We start from the raw sequence: 6,001 nt of genomic DNA on the forward strand, positions 1-6,001 counted from the left end.
TGCTTCTTTACTTTACTGGCCAATCCTGTGAAGCTGGTTCAGGAAAAAAAGTGAAGTTCAACTGAGTTTGAAGGGGGGCATTATTAATTAATTAATTAAATAGGTATCTATCCAGCCCTTCCTCCCAAAGGAGGCAAGAGCGGCAAACAACAAATTAGTAAAACATTACAAATATAATAAAATAAGAACATATTTAAAAACTTTTATTAGGCTGTGAGCCTCCATGTCCAGGAGCAGTCAACCTCTGACCACCGGATGTGAAGGACAAACAGCAGGGCAAAGCTATAAGAGCTTTATTCCCTGCTTTGGTGGTGTTTTCACAAGCATCTTGACTGGCTGCTCCTGGGAACAGAATTCAGGGCTAGATGGTTTCTTGGCCAGGTCAAGCAGGACTTCTTGTGTTCTTATGTATGACAAAATCCTCACTTCACTTTTTGTGGTGCAGTTCTCCCTCCAAGAAATGTGTATAAGAAGGCACAGACTGGGGTGAAGTGTCCATTAAAAATGCATATATTAGTGAAAATAACATACCATAGTATGATGTATTTATTGTTGTTTTTAACAATGTTGTCCCTTGGGTAACAAGATTAATAAATCTAATAAACAATGATGATGGTGGTGGCAAAACTGCATATAAAATGTGTATTGTGGGAGAAATTTGCACAAAATGCTGACAACTTTTTCATGACGACTTTTTAAAAAGAATGAATGGCAAACTGATGTAGGGATGTGGAGAATAGAATTTATGACTGGAGAAAATGAGAAATGGCGAGGCACCAAAAGGGACAGGTCGATCGATCGCCAGTGGTCAGAGTTGGGTGCTGTGACTCCTCTAAGATGTATAAGGCTTTGTAGGAACCTTAAGAAGAAAGCGTCACTCGACGGATTGTGGATGGGGTTCAGCAGGGCTCTGATGTTTTGTGTAATGCTTGTGGCAGCTCCGTTTCAGTGGGGCAGTACAATCTCCTCCAGGTTTTAGGCTGGACTTTCATGGACCTAGGTTTCAGCACCTTGCACAGGTTCTTTGAAGTTTGGACTAAAACACAGAGCAGATTCCACTGCCCTACTGACACAGAGCCGCCGGCGAGCCATGTGTAATCCTAATCCTAATCTAAATTGATGAAGTGCCTGCCTCCATCTCTGTCCTCTGGAGACCAAAGACATGGAACAGACAGCTCGATGATATGCTCCAGCACGGACACCTTCTTGCTGAAGCGTCCTGTGCAACTCAAAAGCTTACACCCTGCATTTTAAGACCCCAAAAGGAATTGTTGCCTCCTCTATGTTTCTTCTTCTTTTTAAATGGAGGAATGGGGCAGCTAATAATCTCACGCTCAGGGCAGCAGTCGTGGTAACCTTACCTGCTACAGGTGGTAACTTAATTCCCATGGCAGAAAGCGCCCTCCCCTGGGATCGGTGTCTCATTGGTGGGGACGCTGTCCAAGCGATGTTGAAAATAACCCCAATACTTGACGTTGCTTTTGAGCCAGGCTGCAGTAAGGAGATACTTTTGGATTTGTTCTTTTGTCTTTCCTCTCTGTTAACGGAGGACAAAGGCACCCCACGGAGCCCGCCTGGCGATGGCTAGATGCGAAGAGGAAGACTGAGGCGAGCGAGGCAAGTGCTACCCAAGAGCCTATAACAGGCCTTCACCCCCAGAGACCACCTAATGTAAGTTTTGCATTTTTGAAAAAAATAGGAGAGTCTTTAACATAAAAGGTATAAGAGCCCGGCCACTAGATGAGGGCAAAGGGGGCCCATCTAGTCCAGCATCCTGTTCTCACAGTGGTTAACCGGATACCCATTATGGGAAGACCACAAGCAGGACCTGAACCCCACAGCAGTGCCCTCCCCACTTGTGATCCCAGCAACGGGTATTCAGAGGCATCGTGCCTCCTACAGCAGGTAGGAGGTAGACCATAGTCACTGTGGCTAGTAGAAGCCATTGGTAGCCTGATCCTCCGTGAATTTGTCTAGTCTTCTTTCAAAGCCATCCATGCTGGTGGCCATCGCTGCTGCTTGTGGGAGCAAATTCCAGAGTTTAATTCTGTGCTATGTGAAGAAGTATTTTCTTTAACTCTGTCCTGAATCTTCCAATATTCTGCTTCATTGGATGTCCACAAGTTACAAGAGAGGGAGAAAAACGTTTCTCTATCCACTTTCTCCATGCATAATTTCATATTCCCCTCCCTTACTCTCCCTTTCTCTAAACTAAAAAGCCCCAAATGTCATGACCTTTCCTCAAAGGTGTTTTGCCACAAACTCCATCATCATTTGGACTGTCCTTTTCGGGATCGTTTCCAGCTCTACAATATCCTTTCAGAGCCAAGCAAAATTTCCAGTTCACCCAGAGATGCTACAGAGACTGATGTGACCCCCCCTTTTTTATATCCCAAGTGGAGGTGAGTTTCCCTGGATAAACAATCTGTTTAAACATGCAGAGCCGTGTTAGTTTTGGTCCCCTGGCATGGCGCAAAGATGGCTTCTAATTAGGTCATGTGGGATGGTGGAAACGCAGGGCCGATGTTATCCTGAGGTTGGAGCCCAGAGGACTGAGTTTCGCACCCCAAGTGGGTTGTGTGCTCGATGGATCCCCCAAAGGAACCAGTTGCTTCTGAGCTCTGCTGTGGAAAAAGGGAAGGTAACGAGGCTGAGATCACAGTTATGTTACAAGGCTGCGTGAACCAGTTCTTGACAGGCAGGTTGCAGGCAGTGGGCTTACAGCTCCACTCGTGCTTGCAGAAGGCCCCAGGTTCTATCAGGGCTGGGAAACACACCCCGGAGAGTCCCTGCCAGTCAGTGTAGACAATATTGAGCTAGATGGACTGGCTCAGGAAACAGCTTCCTATTTTAATCAGCCCTTTGTTCAGGACCATGAGGACTAGCATCTTACTTTATTCTTAGGGGAATTCTCAGTGGAAGAGCACATGCTTTGCACGCTGAAGGTTACAGGTTCAGTCTCTGGCATCTCTGGGTATGACTGAGAAACATCCTAGTGTGAAACCCTGGAAAGGTGCTGCCAGTCAGTGTCAGGAGGACTGAGTTAGATGGACGAATGGCCTAACATGCTATAAGCCAGCTTCCCATGGTATTCCTGTGATGCTTACTTTGCCTGCTTGCCTATTCCCTTTAAACTTGCAGAGAGAGAGAAAATATTTTCTTCCCAAAATTAGATAACTGGTTGTTTTTTTAAAAAAAGAATTTGGCATCCAACCTGATGACCAACGTTGCATTCTTATGCATGCTTACTTGAGTCCAGCTGGATTCCCCTCTGAATAAACATCTATTTCCTCCTTTGCACGGACTGTGCACATACACGCCACACATCTAAAGCACTTTTGAAGCCTACGGCTTCCCCCAAAGGATCCTGGGAACTATTATTTGTTAAGTTTTCTGGGAATTGCATTTCCCAGGATTCTTTGAGGGAAGCCATGTGCTTTAAATGTGTGGTGTGTAGACAATTACTGTCACCACAGCCAAAGTCGTCCTTGCTCTACATCAGATGTGGAGAAAACTTTGGCCCTCTGGATGTGGCTGAACTACAGCTCCCATCCCCCCTGGCTGTTGGCCAGCCTTGCTAGGGCTGATGGGAGTTGTAGTTCATCCACATCTGGTGGGCCAAAGGTTTCTCACGCCTGCCCTACATGTCTAAGATTGTGGGGAGGTGGGGGGGGGGGGCTTGGATCCTGGATCCGACTATGAGACTTCCATGCAAGCACCATCCTATTTATAGGTGAAGCCCTGACCCACATCTTCATTTCTCTGTTACAGAGAGCAAAAGTCAAGATGAAGAGTCTCAAGGCCAGGTTTAAGAAGTCTGACGTGAGTAGGAACTGCAACTCTCACCACAATGTCTTTTTGGCTTTTTAAAAAAAGTTTCTAAGGGTAGATTCAAACCTGTCCCACCCAGCCTCCTTGCTCCCTCTTTCTTGGAAGCTGCAGGCTGAACAAACAGTTGGCACACTTGGTTTGGTGCATATCTGCACATCCAGGTTTCGGGCTGATTCCAGGAGCATACCGAAATTAAAAGGGGCTTGCATTGGGCTTATTTTTTTCCCTGCGGACCACTTGAATATTGCTGAGGGTCTCAGCAGACCCCTTAATTATTTTTTTTTCTGCCCGTTGCAGCGATTGCAGTGCCTGGGCTAGAAGCTGCACGGATTTTTAATTGTGTTTTCATGTTTTCTTTCATTCCTTATGTTGTGTTTTATTGTGTTGCAACTGGCATTCTGTTGAACAATAAAATGCTGTACAAGTCACAAAAGAAGCAATCAAAATACAATTGAAAATTACTAGAGGTATTTAATGCAGACATGCATCACGACCACCTAAATTGAGCTCATGGACCACTGAGGGTCCACGGACCACAGTTTGGGCACCCCTGACCTAGTCCTTATTGATCCCTGCTAAATCATTGTCTTTTGAGGATGCCTCATTAAAAAGTTGTTAGGCTGAGATGCTAGAGTTCCCTCCTCAGGGACTCTAGAAGCAAAATCTCAGAGTCAAGCAGGGATGCATCTGTAAAGCACATTCATGTTGATGTCATTTCTCTTCCTGGTGACGCATCTCTGTTCTGATCTGTCGATAACATTGTGCTTTTTGAACAGAGCAGGACAGGCTTCAAAAAATGTTTTGCTGCAAGTCCTATTTATGTTTGTGACATGGCTTTACTATATATTGAAAGCAGTATCAGACTGCTTTAAATGGCCTGGCTTCCCTCAAAGCATCCTGGGACCTGTAGTTTGTGAAGGGTGCTGAGTGTTCTCAGGACAGAGACCCCCTCTTCCCCTCACAGAGCTACAATTCCCTGAGTTCCCTGGGAAGAGGGAAGGACTGTTAAACCACTCAGGGAATTTTAGCTCTGTGAGGGGAATGGGGTCTCCTAGCAACTCTCAGTTGCACCTTTCACAAACTACATCTCCCAGGAAGCCGGGACTGTTTAAAGTGGCATGATTCTGCTTGCAGTGTCTAGTGTGGATGTGGCCTGACTGTGGTCCTGAAACTTGGTTCCTCTCCAAGGTCCTGCTCTTGCTGTTGACGTCCTTCCAAATTGGCCACAAACATTCTTTCCCTGGGAAGAGGGAAGCCACTCTGGGAATTGCAACTCTGTGAGGAGAATAAATGGTTTGAAGTGGCATGAGGCTGCTTGAGATGTGTAGTGCAGAGGTGGCGCAAAGTCAGACTGCTGGCCTACAGCAGAGGCAACTGCCCGCAAGAGTTGTGTGCCAACGTCTTGGTTTCGTAATGAATCCCCAAGTGGATCAGAGCCAGCGGTGGCAACCTAGGTCAGCCTGGCACAAGGACCTGTCCAGATGCTGCCTCCCAGGGATCATGCTGGGAGAATGGCCTGAGAGAGGAAGGAGAGCAATGCTGGGAGGGAGGGAGGGAGGGAGGGAGAGCACACCTTCCAGGCTCCTCTCTCAGGTTTACAGCTTCTTTCTGCTCCAGACTGGAATGGGGGAGATGTTCGATTCAGTTTGCATTTAAAGGTGAACCTACCTCATTCGCAGTTCCTGAAACAAGACCCCGGGATGCAGTGGTCCTCCGAAATCCGCACTTCTCTGAAATTTGCAATGCGGTTCTCCAGCAAATTGATGTGTTCCTTTTTTAAAATATGCATCCGCTGGGGCCAAGTGTGTCTAGAAATGCATCTACTCATGAAAATAGGGTACAAAAATGCATCCTGGTAGGGGACGCTGCTGTGCAGCCGTGTGTCTTTGTTTATGAGGAGAAATCCCCAGTAAAATGCTGGTCAATTTTCAGGCAGAACTGACCCTGTTTTAGCAAGGTAGGATTACTGGCACCTCGTTTTTATTCATTTCGTTATTTATTTAGCAAAAAAGCACTGGTGGTAATGGTGGTGATATAATTATCACTGGTTACTGTGGGTTTGTAAGGGCTGGCTCCATTTTCTCCAGAAAGGAAGGACTTTTTGGCCACTAGGGGGGGTCAGCTCAACCGTAGCTGTGGCCTCTGTAAGCTGGTTTGGAGACTATTATCA

This window comes from Rhineura floridana, chromosome 18, assembly GCF_030035675.1.
Source record: "Rhineura floridana isolate rRhiFlo1 chromosome 18, rRhiFlo1.hap2, whole genome shotgun sequence".
Classification (NCBI taxonomy): Eukaryota; Metazoa; Chordata; class Lepidosauria; order Squamata; family Rhineuridae; genus Rhineura; species Rhineura floridana.